The following is a 13,169-nucleotide window of genomic DNA, read 5'->3' on the forward strand; positions in this document are numbered from 1 at the left end:
AATATTTGAAGTATCAGGAGCACAGCTGTCTGTAGGAGTCTGGCGAGACAGCTCCTCAAATCTCATGTTCTCCTGATACAAATTTCATCAAGTGAAACCTGACTGCATAAAGAATATTCGCGCTTAAAATTTTTTTGAATACTTGTAGTATCAGCAGCACAGCTGTCTGTAGGAGTATGTCGTGCCAGCTCCTCGAATCTTATGTTCTCCTGATACAAATTCTAAAATTTCATCAAGTGAAACCGGACTTGTTACAGAATATTGGCGCTTAAAAATTTTTGGAATATTTGTATTAACAGGAGCACAGCTGTCTGTAGGAGTATGTCGTGCCAGCTCCTCGAATCTTATGTTCTCCTGTTACAAATTCTCAAATTTGATCAAGTGAAACCCTACTGCTTACAGAATATTCGAACTTAAAAATATTTTGAATATTTGAAGTATCGGGAGCAGAGCTGTCTGTAGCAGTATGTCGTTCCAGCTCCTCGAATCTTATTATCTCCTGATACAAATTCTCAAATTTCATCAAGTGAAAGCTGACCTGTTACAGAATATTGGCGCTTAAAAATTTTTGGAATATTTGAAGTATCAGGAGCAAAGCTGTCTGTAGGAGTATGTCGTGCCAGCTCCTCGAATCTAATGTTCTCCTGATACAAATTCCCAAATTTCATCAAGTGAAACCTGACTGTATACAGAACATACGCGCTTAAAAATTTTTTGAATATTTGAAGTATCAGGAGTTCAGCTGTCTGTAGGATTTCGTCGTGCCAGCTCCTCGAATCTTATGTTCTCCTGATACAAATTCTCAAATTTCATCAAGTGAAACATGACTGTATACAGAATATTCGCGCTTAAAAATTTTTTGAATATATGAAGTAACAGGAGTACAGCTGTCTGTAGGAGTATGTCGTGCCATCTCTTCCATTTTATGTTATCCTGATACAAATTCTTAAATTTCATCAGGTGAATACTGTACTTTTACAGAATATTCGTGCTTAAAAATTTTTGGAATTTTGAAGTATCAGGAGCACAGCTATCTGTAGGAGTCTGGCGTGCCAGCTCCTCGAAACTCATGTTCTACTGATACAAATTCTCAAATTTCTTGAAGTGAAACCGGACTGCATACAGAATATTCGCACATAAAATATTTCGAATATTTGAAGTATCAGCAGCACAGCTCTCTGTAGGAGACTGGCGTGCCAGCTCCTCGAATCTCATGTTCTCATGATACATATTCTCAAATTTGATCAAGTGAAACCTGACACCATACAGAACATTCGCTCTTAAAAATTTTTTGAATATTTGAAGTATCAGGAGTACAGCTGTCTGTAGGATTTCGTCGTGCCAGCTCCTCGAATCTTATGTTCTCCTGATACAAATTCTCAAATTTCATCAAGTGAAAGATGACTGCATACAGAATATTCGCGCTTAAAAATTTCTTGAGTATTTGAAGTATCAGGAGCAGAGCTGTCTGTAGGAGTATGAAGTGACAGTACCTAGAATCTTATGTTCCCCTGATACAAATTCTCAAATTTCACCAAGTGAAACCTGACTTGTTACAGAATATTCGCGCTTAAAAATTTTTTGAATATTTGAAGTACCAGGAGCATAGCTGTCTGCAGGAGTATGTCGTGCCAGCCCCTCCATTTTATGTTATCGTGATACCAATTCTCAAATTTCATCGAGTGAAACCTGACCTTTTACAGAAAATTCGCGCTAAAATGTTTTTTGAATATTTGAAGTATCAGGAGCACAGCTGTCTGTAGGTGTATGTCGTGCCAGCTCCTCGAATCTTATGTTCTCCTGCTACAAATTCTAAAATTTCATCAAGTAAAACCTGACTGCTTACAGAATATTCGCTTTAAAAACTTTTTGAGTATTTGAAGTATCAGAAGCACAGCTGTCTGTAGGACTCCGACGTGCCACCTCTTCGAATCTTATTCTCCTGATACAAATTCTCAAATTTCATCAAGTGAAAGCTGACCTGTTACAGAATATTCGCGCTTAATAATTTTTGGAGTATTTGAAGTATCAGGAGCACAGCTGTCTGCAGGAGTATGACGTGCCAGCTCCTCGAATCTTATGTTCCCCTGATACAAATTCTCAAATTTGATCAAGTGAAACCCTACTGCTTACAGAATATTCGAGGTTAAAAATATTTTGAATATTTGAAGTATCAGGAGTACAGCTGTCTGTAGGAGTATGAAGTGACAGCACCTAGAATCTTATGTTCCCCTGATACAAATTCTCAAATTTCATCAGGTGAAAGCTGACCTGTTACAGAATATTCGCGCTTAACAATTTTTGGAGTATTTGAAATATCAGGAGCATAGCTGTCTGTACGAGTCCGTCGTGCAACCTCCTCGAATCTTATGTTCCCCTGATACAGATTCTCAAATTTCATCAAGTGAAACGTGTCTGCTTATAGAATATTCGCGCTTAAAACTTTTTTGAATATTTGAAGTAGCAGGAGCACAGCTGTGTGTTGGAGTCCGTCGTGCCACCTCCTCGAATCTTATGTTCTCCTGATACAAATTCTCAAATTTCGTCAAGTGAAACCTGACTGCTTACAGAATATTCGCGCTTAAAAATTTTTTGAATATTTGAAGTATTAGGTGGACAGCTGTCTCTAGGAGTCTGGCGTGCTAGTTTCTCGAATCTTATGTTTTCCTGATACATATTCTCAAATTTCATCAAGTGAAACCTGACTGTTCACAGATTATTTGCGCTTAAAAATTTTTTGAGATATCAGGAGAATTTGTATGAGGGAACATTAGAGGAATTTTAGAATTTGTAGGAGGAGAACATAAGATTCGAGGAGGTGGCACGCCAGACTCCTACAGAGAACACGTGTGGAAAGTTTATACTTTTGTTAAGTATGGGTAAGTATTCGTATCTTAATTTAGTATTAAGTGAATTATTGTGAAATCATTTCCAGCACTTGTGGATAATTCATGGATACTGGGTAAGTATAGTTAAGTATAGGTAAGTACAAATCGAAATTGCGAAAACTGAAATTTCGCTTTGTTTGGAAACAAACATTGGTCTGTTTATTTTGATTTCCAATGTTTATTTACATTTTTCGTTATTGTATGTACATTGTTCTATGTTTCTATATATTTTTATTTAAATAATTATAAAGTTTGTTTCGGAAAATTTTTCATTTTCTGTTCTCATTTTGCGTGGCAAAGAGATCGCGAATAATTTACAATCTCCTTTACCGTGTTACTCTATATTCTTGATCGTAAGAGTCTATCAAGTTTCTAACAAGTAGTTTCCCTCGTTGAACGATAAATGTTAAGAAGCGAGGAAATCGCGGCTAGAGACGCAACGAGATCGACTTAGAACCGATTAATCATCATCGTCGTCGTCATCGTCGTCGTCATTATCACTAGGTGCCATTGATCGATCATCGATCGTGGCCCATCATCCTCGTGAAATATTAACGGACCGTGGCATTTTCATTTTGTTGAAATGTCGAACGAACGCGAGGAATCTCGAAAGTTCTTTGGGTAATTTTCCTGGGACTTGTTCCTCGATTGAACTACTTATCATAATCGTTTGAGAAATAGTAGAGAAGTTACGCTTGATATCGGGGAATAAATATTTTATGCCTATGTAATACTAATCATTATTAAATATTATTGAACAAATTAAATTCATATCATTAAATATTAATTATTAATAACATTAATAATTGGAGTTTAGGTTCAATTATGCGGATTTTATCAGCAGGAATTGGACCATTTATTTTGAAAGTGTTACAAGTCCATTGTCTCTTATTTTCAGATATTGAAATTGTGTTTCCAATTGATTGAAACTAAATTCTTAACGAGATATATATTTAAAGTCTAATTTCTTGAATGAATGGAGCTTGAAATGAAAAAAAAAAATTATTTCTCATTTTTTTATATTATATATTATATTATTATGTTTGCACATAGAATAACCCTGTTAATTATTCTCTTCTCTCACGTCTGGAATTGTCTAAAGTCAAGTATACTTAAAATATTGTATTCTTATGTTCTTCTATTATTTTAATAGAATAACATAAAACATACAGACATTCCTGTACTGTGTAAAATTAAATGTATAGATGTTTTAGATAAATACAAACATAAATATAAACGTACAAATATATACACAAATATAAATAAACATGTATAAATATATACACAAATATAAATATAAACGTACAAATATATACACAAATATGAATAAAATCGTATAAATATATACACAAATATAAATTTAAATTATTCCTTACCATGAATTGGCAAACATCTCAATGCGAGCACTTCCGTTCCAGAAGCTTCAGCCGGTGCACTGCCGGATCAACGAGATAAATTATGCCCAGAGAGACCATCCGATTTCGCCCAAAAGCCGAATAACTCAGCCAGTCGTGCGTCAATCGAAAGGCAAAGTCATTCATCATCGGGAGAACCGCGAAAGGAAGAACAAGAGCGCGGTTAGAAAGCGTTACGACGGCTCTCGACATTGTTCCATTTCGCCGAGGCTGGCCTGATATGATACGTCTTTTGCGGACCCGCGTGCCGTCATTTCACGCGGCCACATATCCTATTTGACACGACACGCATGCTTCTTTTCCTACAAGTTTTCCCGTGCCACCGTCCAGATTGCACGCCGCCGTAACTGTGCTAGATCATCAGCAGAATCTCGCGGAGAAAGTACCGGCGCGAGGAATTCGCGGGTCGTGCGTGATATCGATCGTTATCACTAGGAGAAAAATCGCTCCGGCGAGTTGGCCCGCGCGTGCTACTGCGAGCAGGATATTGAAAATGAAAACGAAACGATCGAACGGAAAGTGGCTCTAGAGTGGACGATCCCTCGACGAGAGATTCTCCGATGGAAGTGTTCGTTCCGATCGGGGGGTCTTCGGTCTAACGATCGTAACCTGAAATACGGAAATGACGAAATGATCGATTTCGAGTTAGCTTATATATATACATATGGCTCATACATAAATATATATATGATATACATATATGATTATATATATAAAACATTTGTATATGATAATATATATATAATATTCATATATGATAATATATATAAAAAATATTTATATATGATACATATATATATAAATATTCATGATAACATAAATATATATAAAATATTCATATATGATAATGTATATATATATAAAATATTTATATATGATAATATATATATAAAATATTTATATATGATAATATATATATAAAATATTTATATATGATACACATATATATATATTTATATATGATACATATATATATAAAATATTTATATATGATACATATATATAATATTCATATATATATATATATATATATATATATATATATAAAATATTTATATATTAATTCATATATATTTATAAATATATATGAGAGACCGAGGATCAATTTTGTTTCATAAATTATCGTGGAACTTCCATTAACGAGAAGTGGCAACGTTATCTGTTCTATTTTTTCCAAAATCATGAGGATAGTTGAATGCATTTCAATCTTCAGCGGACCGATAAAGTTCACTATTTTGGGATCCTGTCTCAATCGTTTAACCCGTTTGCGAAATACCCCGCAAGCAAATTACAAAACGCGGAGTGTAATTCTTCGCCAGCAGTGATTTTGTTCAGAATAATATTTATTAATGTAATATTTACTGATATATGTGGAAAGCTGAGAAATCAATTACGATAAGTGAGTTCTCGCTAAAAGCTGTTTGTACCGTGCAAATATCCTTTAATATTATTATTAAAAACTGTCGATCGATGGGATCTTATGATGCTAAATTTTTTAGGTGATTTCTCTGCTCCTTGCATGTTTTTTTTTTCTTCTCTGACGCAAGTTTGTACACTTTTATGCATTTACAGTCGACAGTTCCACTGTTGTATTTACTATGTCGTATGTACTAATATTTTATTATAACAAGTATAATTGTGTTATAATAGTATACTATAATAATTAATATACTATATATGTAATATAGTATAGTAAAGTATATATATAGTACATTAGTATAGTATAGTAAAGTATATATAGTATATATAGTATTGTATAGTATATAGTACAGTATAGTATATTATATATAGTATATAGTATATTAGTATAGTATAGTAAAGTATATATATAGTACATTAGTATAGTATAGTAAAGTATATATAGTATATATAGTATTGTATAGTAAAGTATATATATATAGTATATAGTACAATATAGTATAGTATATATAGTATATAGTATAGCATAGTATAGTATATATAGTATATATGTAGTATATAGTATAGCCTAGTATAGTATATACATAGTATATAGTATAGTATAGTATGCTATATACAGTATAGTATACTACAGTACTATATAGTATATACAGTATAGTATACTACAATACCATATACTATATACAGTATAGTATACTACAGTACTATATACTATATACTATATATACTCTACAAGTACTTATATTAAAATAAGTGTATATTATATATACTATACTATATCGTATATTGTATATACTAATGTATATATATATATATATATATATATATATATATATATATATCTACGACAGTGTGTTCAATGATGTCAAACACTATCAAACGCAAAGCACTTGGACTTTCAAACTCAATACACTTCAAAATTCAGAATTCAAAATTCTCACCTTCTCAAGTGAATCGAATTAGATTCGAAGCGATCCGAAATCCTCAAACGCGCGGCAACGTGTAATGGGAAGACATGGCCAAACATCGCCAAAACGATGAGATCTCGCGACGGAAGAAAAAGCATCGGCGTGGAACGAGAGACAGAAGGAAGAGTGAACCGACGGAAAGTGTGTCGCCGGCTCTGGCACGTATTTCCTTTTCTATGTTCAGGAGGGGGTGGGGGGGGGGGCATCGTTGTTCGGGGCCCCGGCAAGCTGAACAGCTCGCGGCGCGTTGCCCCGATAGTGGGGGCAGCGACATAAGTACGAGACGGCCTTAAGAAAAGCCTTCACTCTGATAGCAGATCGCGATTCACCGAGTCGGTGAACTCGTGAAAAAAAGAAAAAAAAAAAGTAGAAAGAGAGAAAGAACGAACCCGAGAAGCGAAAATTAACCGAGAAGTGACCGAGTGAGGGAGACGTATTCCAAGAGAAATTGACGAGAGGATTTGGAGAAAACGGTTCCGGCCAATACCGAGAGGCGTTCTTGCGCTCTCGAGATCGGGATCAAAGTTCGTTCGATGAGACGCGATCGGGTGGACCGCGACCGCGTTGGTGATCGTTCACGGGTGCAGTTTTCCAGCGACACCTCCGCCGAGAGGTTGAAACCCAGTGCCGCTTGGTGGATCACCGCTGCGCTCACGAAGACAAACGAGGTGGGTAGAGTGTGAACAAACTTTGAACGGCGGTAATTGCTCAACGCGATACGGCGCGAATACGAATATATGGAATGAATATACATGGTTGGGGGCCAAACGTTCGTTGGGCGCTCGTTTACGTAAGCTTGCCGAAGGCCGTGGGTTTTCTTTGAGAGGTGCGACGTGTTTTATGTACGTATGTCTTCTCTTAAAGGGAGAATGAATTAATTGGAGGCCAGCGTGAGCGGCCTCTTATTGAAGAAAATGACTTGTGTCATGCAAATGTGCTTCTAACGTCGGAATCTTCTTAGTTGACGGAACAATTATAATATCGTAATAATTATATTTATACTAATGTATTGTTATTGTATGATAATGTTATAATATTGTATTTATGTAACAATATTATAATATAATTTATATTATATCATAATTAATATTATAATATTATTAATTATTATATTATACTATTTTATAATTAATATTTTATAATTAATATTATAATTTATATTATATTATAATAATATATATTATAATAATATACTATATTATATTTATATTATATATAAATTTATATATATAATAAAATAAATAAATATATTATTATTATAAATTTATATTATATTATAATAATGTTATAGTATTATATTTATATTCATATATTATTATTGTACAATAATGTTATAATATTATATTTATGTAACATTATTATAATATAATTTATAGTATATTATAATAATGTTACAATATTATATTTATATTAATATAGTATTATTGTATAATAATGTTATAATATTATAAATAATAATAACTGTATTATGGTACAATATAATATATATATAATTACATTAATAAAAATATTATATTGTATTTTAATAATTAAATTCTTTCGTGAATGACAAAATAATATTTATATTAATATTATAATATTATATATAATAATAATTATAATATAACATATATAATTTTATTCATAAAAATATTATATTGTATTTTAATAACTAAACTCTTCCGTTAATGACAAGCGACGTTCTAAATGCATGACTGAAGAAAAATCAACGACTGAAAGTTAAACAAATAGAATTTTTAAATGGAAAAAGCAAGGATTTGAAGTCAAGTTTGATACAAGAATTTAAAGTTGAAAAATTGTTCACAAACTGCAAAACGGGAATGTTACAGCACGTGAAGATAAACAATTGAATTAGGACCACTCGCAATTTCCAGTTTCAAAATTTCAGAAAATTTTCAATTTTCACGAGTTCAATTCTTTCGCGTTGGTTGATGTATTTCTTCCATTTTATTTGAAAAACTATTTCAATCAGTTTTATTCAAATCATTTTTTGGTTACTTTCAATTGTAGTTTCTTTTTATTTTTAACCCCTTGAGTCCGTACTTATAATCGATAATAAATTAATTGAGTTAGGTGATTATTATTAGAGGTTCAAAGAGGATAACATATCATAGTATATAAAATAAGTATCCACATATATATATATATTTGATAATATATGTAAATATTATACATATATAATTATTAATGTATAATATTTACAATATTATCTATTATACAAGCATATATATATATAATTATTAATGTATAATATTTACATATATTTTCAAATATATTATATATATATATGTAGAATAAAAATAAGATTTTCACTGAACTAAAAAAGAAAAGCAGAAAAGCAAAATCAAACGCTCCTTTTTTTTACCGCTTCATATTCATTTTGAAATATCCCCTAATTTTTGTCAGCAGCGTATATGGCAACGGAGAATTTAATTAGGCCCGGAGATCGTTAAATCATCGCAGTTTTACCACGATGTTATTCTTATCCTATTGTTATTATTCTGTGATTATCGGAAGTTAGCGCCGCGCGTTCGCACACTGGCTCGACCCTCTGTTCTTTGCTATACAAACTCACCTTCATAAATAATTAGGACATTTCCTGGTCTCGTGCAAAACGAGAGATAATTGGTTGAAAAGTTTCACTGAAACTAGTTTTAAAACCTACCGACGGCTAGGCAATAATTTATCGCAACGATGTAAACATTTTAATTAAATAGAACGTCGAAATTAACCGCGCTTTTATTTTCTGTTCTTTAATTATAATACATCATAAAAATACCGAATATTTTCTTTGTAATGATGTGAATGAAATCTAACGACAAAGTTCAAAGTGCAGCGTTCGAAGAAGGGAGAACTATGTGTCGCGAAATTGTCAAATACTTTAGTTAACAACTGTTTGGATATTAACCAATTGAACATACTTGATACATGTATATTAGAGCTATTTTTTCTTTTTTTTTTTTTTTTGTGAAGATTAAAAACTTTATTCGGATCAATATGCATCACCTAGTCTTCCAACATAAAATGCATGAGCTTCAATCGAATCGAGTTATGCAGAAAGCTATGAATCTGAATTCAAAGTTCGAAATTGAAATCTAGTTTCAATTTCAAAAAAGGAGGAGAGCTTTTACATTTACTGATGATACACTTTATTTCTTGTTCCATAATGGTTTTTCAATGAGTTATTTAATTGTGAGTAGCGCAGACAATAGGGACAGAGTACAGATTACATTATAATATTACAGTTTGGAACAATTTTAGCTTGGAACTATAGCTTTAGGTAGTTTTAACAACCGTATAACGTGAGAGTTACTGAACGAGGTGATAAGATCACGAAATTATGGGATCCGTTTAATTAACTTTTTGTCACTTTGAAGATTGGTAGATTCCTGCGTAACTCCAATTATAATTATATTAATCGCGAAGATTCACGAAAATTGCAAAAATGAAACAGAGTAATAAAGAAATAATACAGAGTAAGGAAAAAAATTTATATAAATGTATAAACTATAAAATAAATAAATATATATATATAAAATAATAAATATATAAATAAAGAAATACAAAAGTATAAATATATAATGTAAATATAATATAAATATAATAAATATAAAAATATAAATAAATATATATGTAAAATAATAAATATATAAATAAAGAAATATAAAAGTATAAATATATAATGTAAATATAAATATAATAAATATAAAAAATAAAATAATAAATATATAAATAAAGAAATATAAAAACATAAATATATAACGTAAATATAAATATAATAAATGAATATATATATAAAATAATAAATATGTAAGGTACAAATTATAAAATAAACACAAGCTACAATATTAACCATAAACCGATATTAAAAATCTGGTCGCTCCGTCCGCGACAACCTAATATGTCCACCACGCGTGTCGTGGTTTGGAGCGCGTGTTGCCAGCATTCGCGATTCGAGCACGTTATCGCGAAACGGTAATTCCCCCGTAGACCTCAACGGCGACTTCCTTGTTGCCACAATGTTACACGGAGGATCTCGCGGAGATCTAACGCGCTTCGGGACAAGAAAGGATCTGCAAGTGGGAGAAGATTACGAGGAGGGGGTTTTGACTACGTTCAAACACACATTGCCCGGTTGGCTCGCTCTGGAGCTTCCTTGCGACGTCGAGCTCCTTCAGGAAATGCTCTGTCTTCCGTTCACATTTTCACAAAAAGTCCCGACAACGACGGGGACTGGCTAGCATTATGCATCGCGCACGCGCGCGCGCGATTACCATAATCGGGCTTCGATGATACAATCGGTATGACGTCGTATGGGAACGATTGGGGTTCGTTTCAAACAAGATTGACGTGGTTGAAGGATCAGGAGACAACATGGCGACTGTTTTCTCCGTTTTGGGTTGCATCAACTGTTGTTTCTGACAAGTGAATCATGCGAGGGTCGAAATTTACCTATATAATACTGTATAATATAAATATATATTATGTTATAACTATACTAATATACTATATATTATGATACAACTTTACTATAACATAATACAGTTATATTTAATTATATTAAATAGTATAGTATATACTATTATATTTAATTATATTATAGTATATATACTAGTATAGTATAGTATACTATTATATTTAATTATATTAATAGTATAGTTATATTTAATTATATTAAATAGTATAGTATAAAGTATAGTTATATCTAACTGTATTATACTATACTGTAACTATACTACAATCTACTAATATAAACTTATACATACTATAGTATGTTACTATAGTTATACAATAGTATATAGTTACACTACATAGTACAGTATGTTACTGTAGTTATACTCTAGTGTGTATAGTATATTACTATAGTTTTATAGTATATACTATAGTATATTATACTATACTTTATAGTATAATATACTATACTATATACTATACTATACTTTATAGTATATTACTATAGTTTATAGTTTACAGTATATCACTATAATTTTTATACTCTAGTATATATATATATATATATATATATATATATATATATATATATATATATATATATATATAGTATATTACCATGGTTATACCATGTATATCATATACATTACAGTTACACTATACATACTATATAGTATATAGCAAGGTATCCTATAATTAATATATACTATTTACTATACTTCAGTACTAAAAAACTAAAACAAATATATATATATGTGTAAATGATGTCTTACTATCCTACAATTAATATATACTATATAGTATATAGTAAGACATCATTTACATTTATTTGTTGAAGTATTTTAATTGGAGATCATCGACTCTCTTAATTACTAATGTTTCTTTCAAATAATAGGAGTTTACATCCTATTGGATTTAATAAGAATTCACTTAGATTAGAATTGAGTTTAAATAGACAGAGTTGAATTACATTCAGACCTTTTTAGTATTTCAGTAAATTCATGTCATCACTGTTAGTGATTTCTCATTCACGTAGTGGGATAACTGGATTTGATCGAATAGTTCGAATAACAGGATCCAACAAGCACGAGATCATTTCAATTAAGTATTGATTGGAACTTTGTCCGAATAAGTGAAACTCGTATGAACGGAATTCTACCGTGTTTGAAAACAGGAAATAACTCATCCTTCCTGAATCTACTTACTTTTGTAGATCAATCAACCGATCTTTATCGACGACACTCCATTAACTTTCTTAATAGAACTGAATTTTTAATTACACTCTATCTGTGAGAGATCTGTAATGGCTGCATAAAGTATTTGCGCATCATTGTGTCTATTATGGTATTTACATATTCATTAATCCAGTTCTAGTATATTAAATTTTGTATGATTAATGTGATTAAAAATGTTCGATGCTGTGAAAATGGAACTTGATTAATCCTGCTATGAATGAATCCTATTTTTTCTTATTGTTTTCAAATTTGAGGAAAATAGTTATTAACATTGAAAGAATCATCATTGATAACTTTTCTGTTTAGAATATATATCAATGGCTTTTTCAAAATATCAAATTAGGACAGACATTGGGGCAAAAAAGATTCAAAACGTTTCATTGAAAAGTTACAAATATTTTTTAAACATACTTTCTTTTTTTAAGGAAGTGCGATACTTTGTATAAATTCTAAAACTCTTTTTAAATATTCCCAAATCCTTTCAAAAATTCTTACACCCTTTTCAGACCTTTTTTAAACATTTTTAACTTCCTGAAAAACTTCATTTAATAATTCTTAACTCTCCCTTTAAAATTTCTCTCTAAAATTCTTTCAAATGGTCTTTTAAAAATTCTTAAATTTAAATATTTATTCAGAAATATTTAATTTAGAAATTCTTCGAATAAAGGAAAATTTAAACCTACGTGCTTCCTTTGATTGAAGTAAAAAGATTCAACGACACCTCAACGAGATTAAAAAATTTTTTTCCATTGAAGGGCAAGCTTATCTACAAATATCTTTTATTGTAAATGC

At 31.1% G+C, this 13,169-nt stretch overlaps 1 protein-coding gene across 1 annotated transcript in view; it reads left to right on the plus strand.

The window, feature by feature from the left end:
• Positions 1–7,003: 7,003 nt before the first annotated feature.
• LOC122533415 overlaps positions 7,004–13,169 on the plus strand; it is a 32,477-nt gene continuing 26,311 nt past the window's right edge. The window contains exon 1 of the mRNA XM_043663069.1: positions 7,004–7,358. The gene's annotated coding sequence lies outside the window, so the exon portion shown is untranslated. The remainder of the gene's footprint in view (positions 7,359–13,169) is intronic.

This window comes from Frieseomelitta varia, unplaced genomic scaffold (genome assembly GCF_011392965.1).
Source record: "Frieseomelitta varia isolate USP_RPSP 00005682 unplaced genomic scaffold, Fvar_1.2 scaffold_526, whole genome shotgun sequence".
NCBI lineage: Eukaryota > Metazoa > Arthropoda > Insecta > Hymenoptera > Apidae > Frieseomelitta > Frieseomelitta varia.